Source organism: Polypterus senegalus, chromosome 16 (genome assembly GCF_016835505.1).
Source record: "Polypterus senegalus isolate Bchr_013 chromosome 16, ASM1683550v1, whole genome shotgun sequence".
NCBI lineage: Eukaryota > Metazoa > Chordata > Cladistia > Polypteriformes > Polypteridae > Polypterus > Polypterus senegalus.
Genome location: NC_053169.1, coordinates 88,974,823 through 88,994,237, shown reverse-complemented (window position 1 = coordinate 88,994,237; position 19,415 = coordinate 88,974,823). Strand labels below are relative to the sequence as shown.

Below are 19,415 nucleotides of genomic sequence, written 5' to 3'. Positions count from 1 at the left end.
TTGGTCTTTAAGGCAGGAAATGAAGTGATAGCTTTTAAATGCAATCTGACTGCTTCATCACATCTGCGTAACACCCTTGTTTTGGAATTTACTCTTAGATGTTTTATTACCCATATATTTTAGAGTGAAAATAGAAAATGCTACTTCTGCATTTTTAAAGTTCAGTGTTTTAAGGAGTAAGTAATACGGCCATGTTAAGGGTGCATATGTTAAGTGGGTCTTGAATTTAAATGAGTTTCTTGGGTGAGAGGGAGAGAGCACTCTCTCTTGGTGTGTTTTGGGTCAAGCATGAGATACAAAAATGTTTGTAGTGTTGGCACTAGAACTAAGCACTGATATGTCTATATACTTTGTCTTAAAAGGATAAGCTTTCCTTTTAAGGTTGACTTTGTTGGTATAGTCCATTATAACACTTATAGCATTAAAGTCTGAAGCACGTCAGTAAGACAAAGGAACAAAATATTCTAAAGAACACATTTTTAGGAATGATGCATTTTGCCAAGTTGTATCATGGAGTTTTTAATGTACATTTCTAGTGATTTTATTTTTTTTTTTAAGTAAACCATGTCAATCATTACTGTTTATATCAAGAAGGATGTGCATGCTGTGCTTTCACAATGGGAAATATAGGTACAGTTTTCTATGTGATATTGACAAAACTAACATTGTTGGAAGTTATGAAGGCAGTTTACCCCTTAGTTGTCCTGCTAACTCTTTAGACTTTGCTATTCTTGCTTTTTTGCCAAAGGTAGTTTAGCTTGGATAAGAATATTTTTTGTATTCATACATGCAAGGACAAAGCCCGTGATACAGGCAGCTAAAATGAGGATACTCTGCAGCGTTGCTGGGATTGCATTCTTTCGCTGGGAGAGAAGAGCCTTGGAGTCATGTTTCTTTCTTTTTCAGACTTGGGAAGGGCCTGCCTTTTATGATAGCCTCTTTAGAGACTTGTCTTAGGCGTATTTACAGATACTTCCTACTTAAACATGCAGTCTAGATTACTGTACATGTTACTGCTTGCCATGGAATCCGATCATATTCTTGTACAACACCACATTTTGCTTCTCAGTCTGTGGAAGGTTTAAATCGTGTTTTGGATATAGCGTATATTGTTTTCTTGTATTAGTTTCTTTAAATACAGGCTGGTTTATATGTTGTAGATTCAGAGGTGCCATAGTCATGGGTCTAATTTGTGGCTTGTGTGTGATTTTCTTTCTGATAACACAGATTTCCTCCCACACCCTACCATTACTGTACTCTGTCCTGTGATGGACTAGTTTCTAACCCATGTTTGGTTTCTACTTTGGGCTTTGGATATTGTAGTTACTTAAATCTGTGTAATGATGAATACAATTTGTAAATTGTTAATAATACTAATATTAATAGATTTAATTTATATAGGCCTTTCCCATGCTCACCACCACGTAGAAGAGGGCGCTCGCTACAACCGTCTGATAGAACATCTGCAGCATCTTAATACTCAATACTTTAATACTCAAGTTGTTCAAGGCCTGTAGAAATGTTTCGCCTTCTAACACTCGGATACTTCCTATGAATTCCTTATCCCTGCCATATACTCTATCACACTTCTGCCCCGGAGCTGCCTACCAAGTACAAGTATGTTAAAATATTTTATTTTTACAAACACAGATGTCTCTCTGTTATAATAAAAAAAATCTTGGGAAGAGAGATGAGACGTGACTTTCTCAGAGACTTTGTGCCAAGAGATTTAACCACGCCCAGGGCCGGAAATAAATAAAAGACAAACAGTAATTGACAAAGTAAGAACGTCGTAAAGAATTAAAAAACGTTGGTACGATACACATGCAGAGCAGGTTAGAGATAATGGAAGTACGAAAATTCGAAAGTCTCAAAAAAATGATAGTAAAGATCGCATTCGCGCAAACAAATGGAAGTTATTACTCGGTGAAATAATGGAACAGCGAAAAGAGATCTTTAAATCGGAGACTTGTAGATCTAATTTGGTTTGTCAACAGGGAAAAGTAGTGTTTCGTCCCAATGAAGAGGCTTATCCACGTGAATCCTAATGTCAGATATAGTTCGTGTAGAGAGAAACAAACAGTATTCACTCACGGGCAGTTACACATTGCGTGGTCACGATGTAATTCCAAACACGGAATCAAAATTCAATGTGATATTGACGACAAGGTAAAAGCAAAAAGAGATTGAATATATGGACATAGGTGATATGACAGAAGTATGTAGATATTGTTTGACTTTAAACTTTAAGTCGGAGACTTGTAGATCGTTTAATTCGTGTTGCCATCAGGGGAAAGTAGGGTTACTTTCCAATGAAGAGGCGTATCCGCGAGAATTGAAAATTTTGTTTGGTGACAGTGAAATCCATATACACGATCGGCAGAGACGCAAAGCCCCTTAGTAACTAAAAGGAATTTCTTATTTTAATAACAGTTTCAATAGGACTATGTGTATTTATGTTATAGAACCTGAAGACATACTTTAACCTAAAAACTGAAGATGTGACCACTGGCATAAGTGTCCCAGCTAACCTCAGTACCTTTTTTTGTCTGAAACGTGGCTACACGTTTGATTTTTAAAGATGTTTAACCATTGTGCATGCTTGCTAAGCACTGTAATTTGCAAGGTCCTTATTACATGTTTCGTACCCACAAAATCCTTTTTCAACACACTGTAAGTGGGGAAAAAAGTAATAATGATAATTAATAAACAGTACGTCATTTTCTAACAACTGGTCCTGCATTCATCCCTTGTTTGATCTTTTTTTTTTATGACCTTATGAAAAGCTTCATATGGCGCTTTTCCACTGCATAGTATGGCACAGCACGGTTCAGTACAGCTCACCTTGGTTCGGTTCGGCTCAGTTCGCGTTTCGACTGCAGTTTAGCACCGCTTTAGAGTGGGCGGGATTATTCACGTGTTGTTACAGTTGCGCCGCCTCTACTGCTCGCTCTTCATTTTTTTTAACTTGTCCCTACACTGTTTGTAAGTCCGATGGTAGCCATGTGCGCCCAAGAGCTTAGCGACCTCCTGAAAAACTTTTTCATTCCGCATCGCCCCATCCTCGGCTACCAACGAGAGGAACGTCTGTACTTCCTCAATAGACCACGAAACAGCCATTTTTGGTTAAAACAAAATGGTGCGTCCGAACATTCGCTGGCTGTGCTAAAAATCTAGCGGGTCTGTTGTGTCTCGTGTCGCAAGTTCAGTGATGCAGTAATGACGATTTTCTCCGGCCAATCACTGACCAGCAGAGTTTACACGTCACATTTTGGTAACGGTTCGGCGCGCTTGGAACCTCGGCTGAGGTGGTACTAAAAAAAGGACCAGGTACTGTTCCCAGTGGAAAACCCCCCAAAAGTGAGCTGAGCTGAACCGTGTCGTGTCGTACTATGCAGTGGAAAAGCGCCAATATACAAGTGCCATTCCATACCCTATGCTTGTGCCTGCTTTCATACACTAATTACAAAGTTTGATTTCAATCCATTTGTCCACTTAAACATTTCTGAAAATACTAACTGTAATATATGTTGGCCAGACAATTAAATGTTGCTTTTCACAGAGCATACCATTATGAAGCTCATTTAGTGCAAGTACAGTTACTTCAATTACCGGATTATTCACAGAAACCCGCTTTTCTAAAATGCCGTGTAGACCCATATGCTGATTAGAACAATTGGGGTTTGGCCTCTGAGAAACCTGGTAAACGGGTGGATTTCTCCGTGAATTAACTGATTATGTGGCCACGTAAAACCTTTAGCTAGGTTACTATTAAGGATTTTGCAGTCTGTGTATGTCCATTTGCATTTTGTCAGCCTGCGCAAGTATTTGCTTTGTACCCGCTTACAGAAGCCACAGGTAGAAGTGCCCACAAAATAAATTTCCAGAAGCAAATAGGTGATCATATTACTCCTTCTCCTGGCAGAAATAATCTGTCTCAATATTTCAGAAATAGCCAAATTTATGTTAGGTCCGGCTGTGGCTAGTGAAATTGAATTCAGCTTTCCAAATAATGTGATTAACCACAGTTACTTTATGATTTAACAAGGGGGTATTTACTTTTTCACATAGGGCCATGTAGGTTTGGATAATTTTCTTTCCTTAATAAATAAAATCATTACTTAAAAACTGCATTTTGTGTTTATGTGGATTATCTTTGGTTAATATTTTAATTTGTTTGATGATCTGAAACATTTAAGTGTGACAAAACATATTAAAAAAAATTAAATCAGGATGGGGCACATACTTTTTCATAGCACTGTGTCCTTAACTTTTTTCTTTTGTTATTTTTTTGATTTTGAATTTTCTATAATTTGCAGCTGTGCTCTGCTTTAGAGAATGTTCTCTGTATATCAACTTTGTGGTTCTAGTGGTTGAAACTTGCAGAACCTCAAACGAAACTTGATGAGTCATAAATTAAGTCTAGGATGTGAAACTAATTAGGACCCAAGGGTGGAATGAAAGGTCACTTTACACTGTGTGAGGGAAAGAGTATGTGGGAAGCATTGAAGTGTAGTTGAATAAGAGCGTTCATATAAACATATACTGATTGAATTTTATTGTACAGCCAAGCTTGTTACTGCTGCTTTTAAAATTCTGTGTAAAAGTCAGCCCTTAACCTCTTATTCTTGTTTCAATTGATTCCTATAAAGCATTAAAGAATTTTTTAAGAGCATTGCTTTTATTCTGTACCTGATTTGGGTACCAAGGCTTGTTTCTTTCTGTGCTTGCTAAATTGGTTTTTATTAAATTGTTTATGCAGCTTGTACCTAACGGTGCAATATGGCCATTTGCTTACAGTGCTTTACAATGAAGTTGCAGAGAATCTCTGGGTGTACCAAAAATGCAGCTCTGTAGTGTTTCCATCCATCCATCTATTCTCTTCCGCTTATCCGAGGTCGGGTCGCGGGGGCAGCAGCTTAAGCAGAGAGGCCCAGACTTCCCTCTCCCCGGCCACTTCTTCCAGCTCTTCCGGGAGAATCCCAAGGCGTTCCCAGGCCAGCCGGAGACATAGTCCCTCCAGCGTGTCCTGGGTCTTCCCCGGGGCCTCCTCCCGGTTGGACGTGCCCGGAACACCTCACCAGGGAGGCGTCCAGGAGGCATCCTGATCAGATGCCCGAGCCACCTCATCTGACTCCTCTTCTCTACTCTGAGCCCCTCCCGGATGACTGAGCTCCTCACCCTATCTTTAAGGGAAAGCCCAGACACCCTGCGGAGGAAACTCATTTCAGCCACTTGTATTCGCGATCTCGTTCTTTCGGTCATTACCCATAGCTCATGACCATAGGTGAGGGTAGGAACGTAGATCGACTGGTAAATTGAGAGCTTTGCCTTACGGCTCAGCTTTTTCACCACGACAGACCGATGCAGAGCCCGCATCACTGCGAATGCCGCACCGATCCGCCTGTCGATCTCACGCTCGATTCTGTAGTGTTTTCTTTCTAATAATTTCACTGGTTTATTTAATACAGGACACAAACCAGTAACATTGTAAATAATGATCGCAAAGAGAGATTTTTAATGTTGCATGGTTTTTATTTGTTTTTGGCATTATGGAACTGATTTAAAAATGCTGTTGGTTTTACGTTAGATAACTGCTGAATGGATACTAGAAATAGCATTGCTCACTGCAGTTGGAGTACATTTCTGTTTGTTTTGCTTGCTTTGCTAATACCGGTTCACTAGTGTGCATAGGTATTTTTCCTTGCTTTTAGTACTGTGACAGTCATTTTTAATTACAGCTGTCATTTAAATTAAATCTAGCACATGGTTATGAACTTTGTTCTTGGAGAGACTCTGTTTTCTGCTGTCCATAGTAGATGTTTATAAGGGCTTGTAATATGTGTGACTTGTGCACAGTCTGGAAGTGATGTATTTGGTTTGCTTTTCCTGAAACAACAATTTATTTCTATTGCACATCTTCATACAAAATGTGTAGGTACAATTGCTTTACAAGATGTTAAAAGAAAAAAATTTCTTTGTATGAGTACTTTTAGTCAAGTAATTATTTTATAAAGTAATGATACTTTTACTTGAGCACTGATTTAAGATGCTTCCATCAGGTCAGGTTGGGGAGCACTGGTACAGCACGTTGCTACACCCACCGCACATCGTAATAACTCAAGATCCTGGATGGCATCCCCCTAGGCAGACGCTCGGTTCAGTCCATCTCCCCAGAAATGACCATCTATCTGCCACAGCCAGGTGTTACTTCATCCACCTTTGTAAACATGTTATTGTATACTCCCTATTTACATGTTGTCCCTGTTCTTGTCTGGAGATGTAAATGAGCAGCTGTTTCTTCAGACTGAAAGCAGTTACATCTGGTTGTGATTTGTTGGCTTGGATCACATGCATTTTAACAACAGATTTGTAAGCTTAATATTAAAAGAACTAGTTCCTGGTAAAACCTCAGACAGCCCGTAGTTGTCCCCCTTCTTTTCGCACGGAGGCCAAGTCCTGTTTTGAATTCTAAAGTCTACAGTATTGCCCTTGAAACACCATTTTTTTGCATTACGGTGGCTTAAAGTTAAGAAAATTAATGATTATTGTTGCTGCCTGAAGATCGATAGTTTTGAATTAGATTTTTATTATATAAAATTATTCTTTTACATTGTCAATTAAGTTATATTTAGACATTACAAAATTACTGGTACTGCTTGGTGTCCATTTTACAATGTTTTGGGAAATGCATGTCGAGCATCATGGCTCTTTCCTTACATAGTTGATTGAAGACCAGGCATTAATGAGACAAATTGATGAGTGTGTGACAGTTTAATTTTATGTGAGCGTTACAAGACTTGTTTAGCTATCCCAGTGTGCAAGTATCCTTCCCACGTATAATATCCATTCAATATACACAGAAGTCTGCAAATATTTAAAGCTTAATACACTAAAAATGAGCATAAGGAGTAAATCTAGTTAATAGAGAAAGGAATGCTTCACAGGTCAGTTTTTTGAGCCAGTGAAAGTTTGACCATGTGTAAGTACATATTCATGAAAATAACTATTTAAGGCATATGTCAATCCTGACTGCAAATCATTTTATAGGAAATGCTAATGAGTAAAAGTGTGATGTATGTAGTGATTAAGGCTGGCTACTGGTTCCTAACCCTGTATGATTCTGAGCAAATTACTAAACTTGTAAGTGCTCTAACTATTTAAAATACTTGTTAACAATTGTACTCTAGATTGTTACATACCTTGGAATGGTGTTTCACTCACCTATCTATCTATCTATCTATCTATCTATCTATCTATCTATCTATCTATCTATCTATCTATCTATCTATCTATCTATCTATCTATCTATCTATCTATCTATCTATCTATCTATCTATCTATCTATCTATCTATCTATCTATCTATCTATCTATCTATCTATCTATCTATCTATCTATCTATCTATCTATCTATCTATCTATCTAAAAGGCAAAGCCCTCACTGACTGACTCATCACTAATTCTCCAACTTCCCGTGTAGGTAGAAGGCTGAAACTTGGCAGTTAGGCAGGTTTCATTTCGAAATTCTACATGTAACGGTCATAACTGGAACCTACTTACGTACGTATATTAGGCCATAGCCTGCAGCTCGGTCGCCATGTCAGGCGGAGTTGCGTTCCCCATCGTCACACCTCCCACGTAATTGAGTGCCTGCCCATAAAAGGCCGTCCGTCAGCAGCAATCCAGTAGACACGCTGCTGCTAAATATTCGCGGGTGAAGGACTGTGCTTATGCAAACGAAGATGAGATGGTCAGGGATAGACTAGTGTTTGACACAAACTCGGCGAAAGTGCGAGAGAAACTATCAAGTGCCAGGTCTTAGCTAACATTAAATAAAGTCGTGGACATCGCAAGATCGCACGAGATAGCACAATCACAGCTGAGAACTTTGGATGCATGTAATCCGAGCGGCCCACGTGAACTGACTGTGAACGCAGTACGCAGAGAAAAAGCAGGAGCTCCAAAGAGCGCTGAACAAAAAACGCATTACACAATTGAGAAGGCAGCAAAAGAATATGAAGCGAGTGACGCATACAAGCATATTCATAAGTGCAGCTACTGTGGAAACAAAGCCCGATGTAAACACGCTGTCGCTGGCGTTTGTCATGCCCACGACGCATACCATATTCGCGAGATACAAGTTTAATGAGAAGACGCAGGGTATAAACGAGACTTTTGATCACTTTGTAGCGGAGTTAAAATTGCTGGTGAAGGACTGTGCTTATGCAAACGAAGATGAGACGGTCAGGGATAGACTAGTGTTTGGCACAAACTCAGCAAAAGTGCGAGAGAAACGTTTTTACGTTCATAGACACGTTGCCGCTAAATATTCGCAGGCAAATCCACAACTTAATACCGGGAATGCCTGTTGAACATCTTGGATTCACGAGTACCGATTTGGGTAGTGATCACTTCGATGAATGAAACCTGTTATCTTTACAATGGTAGACAACGAAGATGAGATGGTCAGGGATAGACTAGACAAACGCGGAATGTAACTTGAACACAACACATCCTACAAATACGAACCTGATTGAAAGAAATAATGATAATCATATCCTTGATGACAGCAACACTCATAACAGTCACAAAACAATTACATTGACAATCATGTTACGTTGTTTTTAAAATGTTTCCTTTTCTTTGTCATAACTTCTTTAACACACTACTTCACTGCAAAGTGTGGGTATTTTGCTAGTATATTATACTGTAACTGTCAATACATCTGCACAACATTTTTAGTACTCTGCACATTTAAAGTAACCCAAAAAAGGCTGTGCTGGGTTAGTGATTATATGTGTGAAATAGCCATCCCTTTTATTTACTGCCAGGTATAGGAAATATGGAGCCAAATGTGTGATTTTTTTTTTTTTTTATGATCAAAATTTGATTTAAGGCATATCTGTCTTGGTTAGTTTAAAGCATTTGGTACAATTGATTTCTTTCTTGGTATGTGATATAGACATTTCTGAGAAGCTTATATAGACAAAATAACTTTAAACTACTACACACAATCCTATTGTTTATTCAGTAAAAAGTGACTTATCAATAAAGCTTTTTTTGGATAACAAATAATGCAATTGAGTCGAGCGTATAAACATTTTGTGTGTTTCTACAGGTTTAGTGGCGATTTTCCCTTTTTTTATGTGGAATGGCATTATTCATATTTAAATCTTTGATGGAAACAATAGTGTTTTGATGGCTGGCAGTGCAGTTTAGAACAGGATAGCATAAACTGATAGGCCAAAGACGTGCATGTGTGCTCGTAAGTATGTAAGGACATAACTAAAGGTGTAAGTAGCCATTTACACATCACTTTTGTGGATGTCACACAGCATATATCAGGAGCTGAAAACCTGCTGCACATTTTGCTCAACAGGAACATTTGGAAGGAGGCCCATAAAGCCATTCTGCCCATAGTACTTTTGTGGTCAGAAACAGACCATTAAAAAGAAGACCAAGAGGTTTTCTGCAGAATTTTGGACATTTTATATACCTTAATTCATGTTACTTTGAATTATATACCTCCCTGTCAAGTCTTACTTGCTGAGGTGCCTGAATAGCTTTTTTGTGTTGCTTTCATAGTTGTTTGTACCATTTTTGTCTCGGTCCTTAAATGGTTACAAAAGCATTATCAATCTTTCTGAAAAAACAATTGCAATTGCACTGCCTTATGGCAGCATTTCCCTTAACTTGACTGCACCTAAGATACCATAGAACTTATGTGTTTTATAATCTTTCAGTTATTGCGGGATTTTAAAGTTATCATGTGATTTTGAATTATATCTCCTTGTGCAGCAAATTAGTAATGCTATTAATCCTTAGAATCTCACTGTAGTTCAAAAGGTGGTTTTGACAGGATGGAGCTTGATGCTTAATTACACTTAAGTAAAGATGTGAAAGCATCTTATTACAGGTTGATTATAAATCTTTTTGGAAGATAGGGTGGGCTTCACATGCATTGTATATTAGGAAAAATGAATCGACTAAGGAAAGGGTCAAGTATTTGGAAGCTGTTTAAGTATGGTACCGGCAGCTATGAGGTACGGTGTACATTATGAAAAGCACAAACCACAAAAGGGTTAGCGATCTAGTCTTAAGAATAGTTGCTTATGCAGTGGCAATTGAAAACTTCATACATCTGTGAGAGACATGTTTCTGAATGGAGGAAAGGAATAAACAAACAATTCTGGCATGTACATACTGCCATTAATGACAGGGTCATGTGCCTCTTTATTTTCTGATGTTTTTATTAGATCATTTTTTTTGTCTATTTTAACTGACATTTTAAAAGAAAGTTGCATATCATTCTTTCTTTTTTTTTTTTTTATTAATCCAATAATACTTCTGATCACTTGCCAAAGACAGAAATTGACAGACCTGCTGGCACATACTTCTTGAGCTGAGCCCATTACCACTATAATTATTTATTATGTTGGTTTCCAGTGTATGCACTATTTCTAAAATAGATGGCTAGATTGAATAAAATTCTGTCTGTCTGTCTCTCCCTAATAAATATAAAAAAGGAGGTTGGTGGTTTGGTAAATTGAAACAATTACAGTCTAAACTGGAAAATCTCCTTCCAACTATCTATTTTTAAACCTTCTCTGTGTAATTTAGTGTCATGGAATTCAGTCTGTCCCGGCAGCATTAGTTATTGCAAGCTATAGGCCAACAATGAAGGGGGTGCCTGTCCATCACAAACTAGTAAAGATATTTTCTGTCTTTATAAAGTCTTCAACATTCCTTGCTATGTGTAACCATGTTTTGGGATGAACAGTATATTAGATTATGATAGTGATCAGCTTTCATTATAAATTCAAGAAGCAGTAAAGTCACATTTTAGTTGTCATACAATGTATTATTGGAGTAGCTTTTTTGCTACTGTTCAGAGTTTAAAGAACACAAGTTGAAATTGTGTGAGTTTATTTATTTATTTATTTATTTATTTTTTAACCTGCTGCAGTTAAAGAAAATATTCTTCCGTTCCTTACCATTTTACATTTTTGTTTCGGCTTGGTTACGTAATAAATTAAATCAACTAAATTCCGAAATCTTTATTGAGGATCATTTTACTTTGAAGCAAGTACTGTTAGGTGTTTGCTGTGATGGAACTTGGTTTAAAGGTTTAGTTACCACGGGAACACATTTTACATGGATATTACTAACATGATGGAAACTTATAAAACTTGAGAAAAACTGGAGACCGATTTGAAAAAAGCAAAAGTGCGCAGGCATTGCCCTGCAATCAAAGGCGACTTGTATTCCAGTATCAACAGTGGGTTTATGATGCTTTGCCAAGTGGTTGCTTTAGTGGCTTGTATGGAATTTAACGTACAGGTCGTTTTCCTGACAAATTGTTTTCTGATACATCTTTTATTGCTTATAGTTTTCATTGGTATGTTCAACATTTCTGCTTCACTGAACCTTCAAATGTGGTTTCTGTACGAGTAACGGTGACTTGTTTTGCACACACAACTTAACGGCTCTCCCTTTCTGTGCTGTGTACTTGAAAACTGAACGTGTTTAAAAATGCAATAGCTTCTTTTGAAATTGGTGTATTATCTAGGAGCCTTTTTAAGAGATGAAGATGAAAATGAAAGGACAGTGATTTTGTTCATGGTGTATGTAGTGCATGAGATGTACTAGGGTGCAATGAACTATAAATCTTCTACATGGCCTAAGCTCTTTTCATTGACAGTATGAAAATGCCCAATGAACAGTAATATTAAATTTAAAGGAAAGTACATCGTCAGTAATGGTGTTAGATGAATTGTAATTTTTTTCGATTTGCATACTAGTTTTAGGCACTAAATATTTATTTATAAAAACTATGGTTAACTTTTGTAACAGGTTTACCCATCTATAATTTTGCCTGTGTGTGTTGACTGTTGAAATCTAGCCTATAGAAAGCTTTACCTTGTGATCTCTTTGTTTGTTTGTTTGTTTGTTTACTTATCTATTTATTTGTACTCCTTCATGCAGATGCTGTAAAGGCCCCTGAGAAAATTGCTTTATGTGGAAGTTAGCGCTGAAGAAATTCCTCTTGGATTGACTGAAGCTTAATTGCCTGGAATTGCCTCCTTTGTCTCTAAACCTGTGAGTGGCTTAGACATGCACTTTACTTTGGCATCTCATTGAGAGTTGGCATATGGCAAAAAAATGCATTCTACCTTGTGTTTTTGTTGCATTGCATTTTGCTGTAGGAAGCGGTAAATAGATTTTTTTGTAACGTGGGACACAGTTTAGTGTGTGCTGGTGCTGGTTGTCTGCCTTCTAATACTCTTAGCAGTAGAGTGTTGTACCGTGTTAGTCATAGATTGATACAGGAGGAAGTAGGGTGAAATGACACCTTTTATCGACGAACTAAACGGATTACAAATGCAAGCTTTCGTGGCAGCTAAGGCCCCTTCATCAGGCAAGGTGTAACCACAAATGCAAGCTTTCAAATTGTTTTGATTTGGGAAAATGGTTCAAGGGATTAGAACATAAGTAGGCAAAGAATCAGAGAGAAGAGGTCCAATACTTCTATTTTATTTACTTAATCAACTATAATAATCAAACACATATAATGCAGACATACAAAACAACACTTACAGACATATTAAAAGACCCAGAGCCATCATCCCAGACCAGTAGACTGAGGGGGCCCGCTTGTCAGTCTTGTCAGAGGACCAACTCATTTGCCTTTTTTAAATACCAGGCGGTGCGCGCAGTCCCCACGGTTGAGCCTCCGAAGAAACTGAGGGCGAAGCCTTCCCTTATATACTAATTGAGCGTCCTTGCCCAAAGCGGCTTACGTGCAAGCAGTGTATACAGAAGTGATTAGTTTCAGCACACACACCTTTCCACGGGACGCGGTGTTGTTTTGCACTTGGTCCTGATGATGACGACACCTGGTACCAAAAGGCACACAAAAATAAGAGCTGTGTACAGTAAAGCCCTCGAAGTGAAAAACAAGTCAGCATGCCCCTTTATCCTGACGGAGACGGCGTCTGGTACCAAAAGGCACACAAAAATAAGAATTGCGTAGTGAAGCCTCGAAGTGAAAAACAAGTTAGCATAACCTTGGCTGTATCTTTAGAACATTCTCGGCTGTTTCTCCCAAAACATTAGTAATGCAGCTGGGTTCCGCGCTGAGCGACCAACGCCCATCTGCTCTCTTGATCCCCCCCTCTCTTTAGAAAAATCCTTCCATTACACAAATCTATTTAGTTAGCCAGTAAAAGGTGTCATTTCACTCTACTTTCTCCTGTATCATCCTAATACAGTGAAACCTCGGTTCACGAACGTCTCGGAACACGTACAAATCGGTTTACGACCAAAAAGTTCATCAAACTTTTGTATCTGTTCATGACCACAGACTCCGTATACGAACAAGCCAGTTTCTCTTTCGGTTTGTGCACGCAGATGATTTCCGCACGTGTTCAGTCTCTCCCTGTGCAGCGAGAGAGGGAGAGACAGACAGACACGCACGCACGCACGTGTGAGAGAAATGTTCATTATTTCCCTGTCCTTAAAACTCATTAAAAAAAAAAAGTGTTTTTAGTAAGCGGTTCGTAGCGCTACAGTGCGAACTCTTGTAGTGTTAGTTTTCCTTGTTGTTCAAGGTTTTCTCTGTTTTTACATTTAGTTTACTATTACACTGTGCATTCTATGGTATAATTAACTATATGCGTGCTTTAAAATCTTTAAAAAATATATTTACATACAGTTTGTACAGTCTGGAATGGATTAATTATATTTACATACAATCCTATGGGGGACATTACTTCGGTTTACGACCAGAGTTTTGGAACGAATTATGGTCGTGAACCGAGGTTCCACTGTACTCTTAAAATTATACCCCTATTACGCCAACTCTTTTAGTGAGTAATTAGATGACCAACTTTGATATATCTATTGTGAATTGGACACTGTATAGCGCCCGACCCGGCACAGACTCGCACTGAGGAACGTGTAAAAACACTAAAAGACTTTATTTTTCTTCAGCTGGAGGGCACATCTTCCCCGTGAACCCCACCAGCCACAACACCGTCCCAAAAGCACTCCAAACACAAAACACAACCCTTTCTTCTGGCACCACCACTCCTCCCTGGCAACCTTGTCCTCTTCCTCCCGATTCTGGCCCTAAGTGGTGGTTGCCGGTCCTTTTTTATAGCCCACCCAGAAGTGCTTCAGGTGCTTGAGCACCTGTTCCTGATTGCACTTCCGGCCGGGACTGTAAAGTAGTTGTCCAGGTTGGCTCCTGGATCCATGCAGCACCCCCTGGCGGCCACCCCAGATCCCAAAAGGACTGTGGAGAACTCCATCTCCCATGGAACCCTGCAGGAAACTGAGACACCATCGTCAGCCAAGGAGGCTGCCACCAAGCGTCCTGTGGGGGAGGTACTGAGAGACCCATGGTTGCTCCCCCGAAATACAAGTAGAAGGGGCATCCCAGCCGGGCATGGGACCCGGCCGCCTGCCACACTATATAGATAGAAAGATACTGTATATAGATATAGATTTTCCTGTAGTAATTTTTTAATTGTGGGTACTTTATAAGATGATGAAGTATTTGGCAAGTTAAATATCACAGTGGAAAAAGTAACTTTGGGTTTTGGTGTCTTATAGATTATAGTAATTATAATCTGGGGAAAATGACATGGATTTCCATGTTTCTTATTACCCAGTTGCCACATCAGATAAATTTCAGTCTAAAGGCGCTTTTCCACTGCATAGTACGGCACGACACGGTTCAGTTCAGCTCACTTTTGGGGGGTTTTCCACTGGGAACAGTACCTGGTCCTTTTTTTAGTACCACCTCAGCCGAGGTTCCAAGCGCTGAACCGTTACCAAAAGCGTGGCGTGTAAACTCTGCTGGTCACTGATTGGCCGGAGAAAATCGTCATTACTGCGTCACTGAACTTGCGACACGAGACCCAACAGACCCGCTAGATTTTTAGCACAGCCAGCGAAGGTTCGGACGCACCATTTTGTTTTAACCAAAAGCGGCTGTTTCATGGTCTATTGAGGAAGTACAGACGTTCCTCTCGTTGGTAGCCGAGGAGCGGATCCAGCGAGAGTTGGATGGGGCGACGCAGAATGAAAACATTTTTCAGGAGGTCGCTAAGCTCTTGGGCGCACACGGCTACCATCGGACTTACAAACAGTGTAGGAACAAGTTAAAAAAAATGAAGAGCGAGCAGTAGAGGTGGCGCAACTATAACAACACGTGAATGATCCCGCCCACTCTAAAGCGGTACTAAACTGCAGTGGAAACGCAAACCGAGCCGAACTGAGCCGAACCAAGGTGAGCTGTACTGAACCGTGCTGTGCCGTACTATGCAGTGGAAAAGCGCCATAAGTGACTAACAGTACACACCAGATTTTATTTTATCATATTTATTCAACATAAAATAAATTCTTGGGAGAAGCAAGTTCACGCCATCAGTCAGTAGCTTGTGGTACCACATTTGGAAGCAATACATAGAACAAATATTTTTATGTGTTTATTACATCTTATCATTACATCTTCATTTAACAGTTTACTGCATCTTTTAATCTGGAATTGTGTCTCACTTCATTTACTCGCATTTGGTACGCATTTATTTATGCATAGCTTTCTGAATAGTTAGCTCTCTTAGCATCTCACTCAGGTTGTTTTTGATTTTGTCATTCCAAAACTATCATTAACCCATCACCCCTCCAGCTCTGTGCCTGGTGGTTGGCATATGTGTCCGTGCTAAAACACTCTTGGTTTTTACTTAGCAGGAATTCTAATGATTGCTCATTTGCTGCCCAAGTTGATGCAGGTTTGCAAGGTTATCTTCTACATAGAATGTGATCCTTGATCTGACTCGTGTGCTTTGTTTGCATTGCAGGGCCTCGTGCCAAAGAACTGAAATGATTTTGAGTTTGATAGTCTTTAAAGTTGGGGTCAGATAATTTGAGTTTAGAAAAACCTAAGCAACACTGGCTAAAATAATTTAAAATGTTATAATAAATGAATGCTTAAAGACAAAAAAAATCATGCCTCAAGTCTTCACTCCATATATCCTTATTTTAACTAATGTATTGTTTTGAATTGGAACAGGAAATTTCTGAGCTTTATCACATGAAAGTAGACACTACAGAAAATTAAATGAAATGAATATTGACATTTTTACATTATTTCTTGTCTTTCATTTTTAAACTTAACAGTTTTTAAACGTAACAGTTTTTTTAAATGACATACCATGACATTTGAAAGCAAACTCCAAGCAGGTTTTTGATAAATGTAAGTGGGCCATTTTAAAGTGGAAGAACTGTACTTCTAGGCCTAGGGCAGCATGATGGCTCTCTGGCTTAAGAGTCAAGGCTGGCAACTCGAAGGTTGCCAGTTTGAATCCTGGCAATGACAGAAGGAATGCTGATCCATTGGGCCCTTTGAGCAAGGACCGAAACCTGCAATTGCTCCAGGGGGCACCGTACAAATACCTGACCTTGCACTCTGACTCCAAAACTCTGTATGTCTCTGGAAAGTAAGTTGGGTATGCAAAAAAGTATAAAAGATTAAAAATCTATCCATCCATCCATTTTCTAACCCGCTGAATCCGAATACAGGGTCACGGGGGGTCTGCTGGAGCCAATCCCAGCCAACACAGGGCACAAGGCAGGAACCAATCCTGGGCAGGGTGCCAACCCACCGTAGGACACACACAAACCCACACACCAAGCACACACTAGGGCCAATTTAGAATCGCCAATCCACCTAACCTGCATGTCTTGGGATTGTGGGAGGAAACCGGAGTGCCCGGAGAACACCCACGCAGACACGGGGAGAACATGCAAACTCCACGCAGGGCGGACCCGGGAAGCGAAAATCTAAATAAAAATAAAAAAAAAAAAAAAATCCTGCTTTTGACTGGCCTTCTGTTGAAACCAGCTGTGTCAGTATCTCCCCGTCAGCCAAAAATTGATAAGTGGGTTTATAAACCTGGAAGGATGGAACTTTTCATCACTCCTGTAAAATGCTTTTGCCTTAAACAAACACTTGATTAATGATAGCAATGTTGCAAAGCAAAAATATATCAAGCATCAGGACAATGATTTAATTCTGCCTAGTTCTTGCTTCCTTGTAGTATTTGTGCGCTGTAGTGTATTTTATGTAGTATTTTTGTGTTTTGCATTTTTTTGCCTGTTTTTATTAGTGGTATTCTCATTTTATTTTCTTTTGCTTCTCTTTTTGTATTTGCTGTCTTGTTTTTTTTTTTTTGCGTGTTTCTAATTGAATTGTTTTTAGATTTGCTTATTTTGACAGTTTTTGTGTTATACAGTATTTCAGAACCATCTTACTTTAAATCTGACTTTATATGAAGTCATTAGATTGGGAGAGCATGGGGGGGATCATGAGGTTGCCTGAAAGGGGTGTGTGGCGCTCCCGATATCTGCAAAAGGACAAAGTCTTTAGAGTCCTGGTGCTTCCTGTCTTGCTGCTGAGAGACATGGACGCTGTCCAGTGACCTGAGACGAAGACTGGACTCCATCGGTACTATGTCTCTTCCGTGGGTACCGTTGGTTTGACTTTGTGTTGCTCATGAAGTCCTGAATGAGGCACATGACCTGCATTGTGAGGGAGCGTCAGTTACAGCACTACGGCCATGTGATCCGTCTCGTAAGATCCTCATTTTTGGGGACCCATTTGGCTGGACCAGGCCAAGGGGATGCCCATGATGTAATACCTGGCTGCGGCAGATAGAGGGTCATTTCCAGGGGGTGGGACTTGACCGCGTGTCTGCCTGGGGGGTTGCCAACCAGGATCCCGAGTTATTTCGTCATGTGGTGGGTGCGGCAACGCACTGTACCAGTGCAGGCCCCCCAACTTGACTTACTTTAAATCGAATGCATTAATACAAACAATTGGTCTACCACTAAGTGCTTTTAAGTTAGGAAGTACTGAAGGTTCAAATGTGCATGTTAAAATTCTATTTACGTTCTGCTACACCTGGCATGAATGCAATTATTGTGCTGTTTATTTTCAGATTTTTGGCACCTAAATTGATTTGCCAGGTCCAGGTTACTATTGTGCAACATTTTTTATTTTAGACATTTCACTTAAATGTTAAATGCATACAGATTTTAATATTAACTAGCCAATGAGAGGTGGGGAACCTTGCGATTCTCTGTATGCTCCCTTTTTGAGACTGCACACAGAGGATGTACTGGTTATGACAGGCGGACTTTCCTCTTAACGGACGTATGAAAACTGCAGATTTTAGATGAATGTGACAAGCATCACTTGAAAATGCAGTTTCACAGATGGTAGCCTTGGATTCTGCGCTTCCAGAAGGCAGTGCAAACTGAGAAGAAATGCATATCTCGTGTTATTTCTTTATAACAATAACAGAACATGGGCACCATGGGTTTAGGAACCAAGCATCCATCCATCCATCCATCCATTACCCAACCCGCTATATCCTAACTACAGGGACAAGGGGTCTGCTGGAGCCAATCCCAGCCAACACAGGGCGCAAGGCAGGAAACAAACCCCGGGCACGGCGCCAGCCCACCGCAGGGTGCACACACACACACACACACACACATAGACTAGGGACAATTTAGAATCGCCAATGCACCTAACCTGCATGTCTTTGGACTGTGGGAGGAAACCGGAGTATCCGTTTCGGAACCAAGCATAACCAAACTTTGGGTACAGAAGAGTAATTAAAAAAAAAAAAAAAAATGTATAGTGGTTAAGACGTGTTATTGTGTTGCTGTGTGTGCATGTATGATGGGTAAAAGTGTGGCTGTGTTATCGAGGTTTAAAGGAACGTGTAAAGAGCTGCACAAGTTGCCGCTTTCCTGGAGTGGTTAGAAGGAAATGGTGATATAATAATCAAGCAACTTATAGAAATATAACTTTTTACATACAATAATTTAGAACAAATCAGGGTATTAGTTTTTTTTTTGTTAATTTGTTTAAAACGTCATAGTGTGCATCAAAGAAACCTGAGGTAAAAGTACACATCACTTTACCCAATGTGCTTCAATCAAAGGATACCGAATAGAATGAACATAATGCTGAGAAAATGAAAATTAAGCAGTCCTTGACCAGTATGCAGATGCAAATTTACAATTAAGGTCGGGATTCATTAAACAAAAATTTGCAACGGAAATAAGATTTGTTTTCCATATCAATTTAAAATTTAATGATACTGGTAAATATTAAAAAGGCTTTGTAATGGTTATTTTATATATTACAGCTTTCATTGGTGAATGCTGAATGAAAATGACAAGATGATGTTGGCATAAGCTGCTTTCATCTTTTTAATTCTTTAGAATAATCACCTCTGTATTAACTGTGAGAACTGTACCGAAGGCTTAATTGAGCTGGCAAACAGTGGGCTCTGATTTGTAAGATTTTGTTGGTCAAGAGTGTAGAAAGTGGAG

General features: G+C 39.4%; 1 protein-coding gene across 2 annotated transcripts in view; it reads left to right on the top strand.

Moving 5' to 3' along the window:
• Positions 1-19,415, top strand: part of ppm1ba (protein phosphatase, Mg2+/Mn2+ dependent, 1Ba) — a 103,918-nt gene that overhangs the window by 25,186 nt on the left and 59,317 nt on the right. For both annotated transcript variants that reach the window (XM_039738345.1, XM_039738344.1), the window contains exon 2: positions 11,988-12,101. The gene's annotated coding sequence lies outside the window, so the exon portion shown is untranslated. The remainder of the gene's footprint in view (positions 1-11,987; positions 12,102-19,415) is intronic.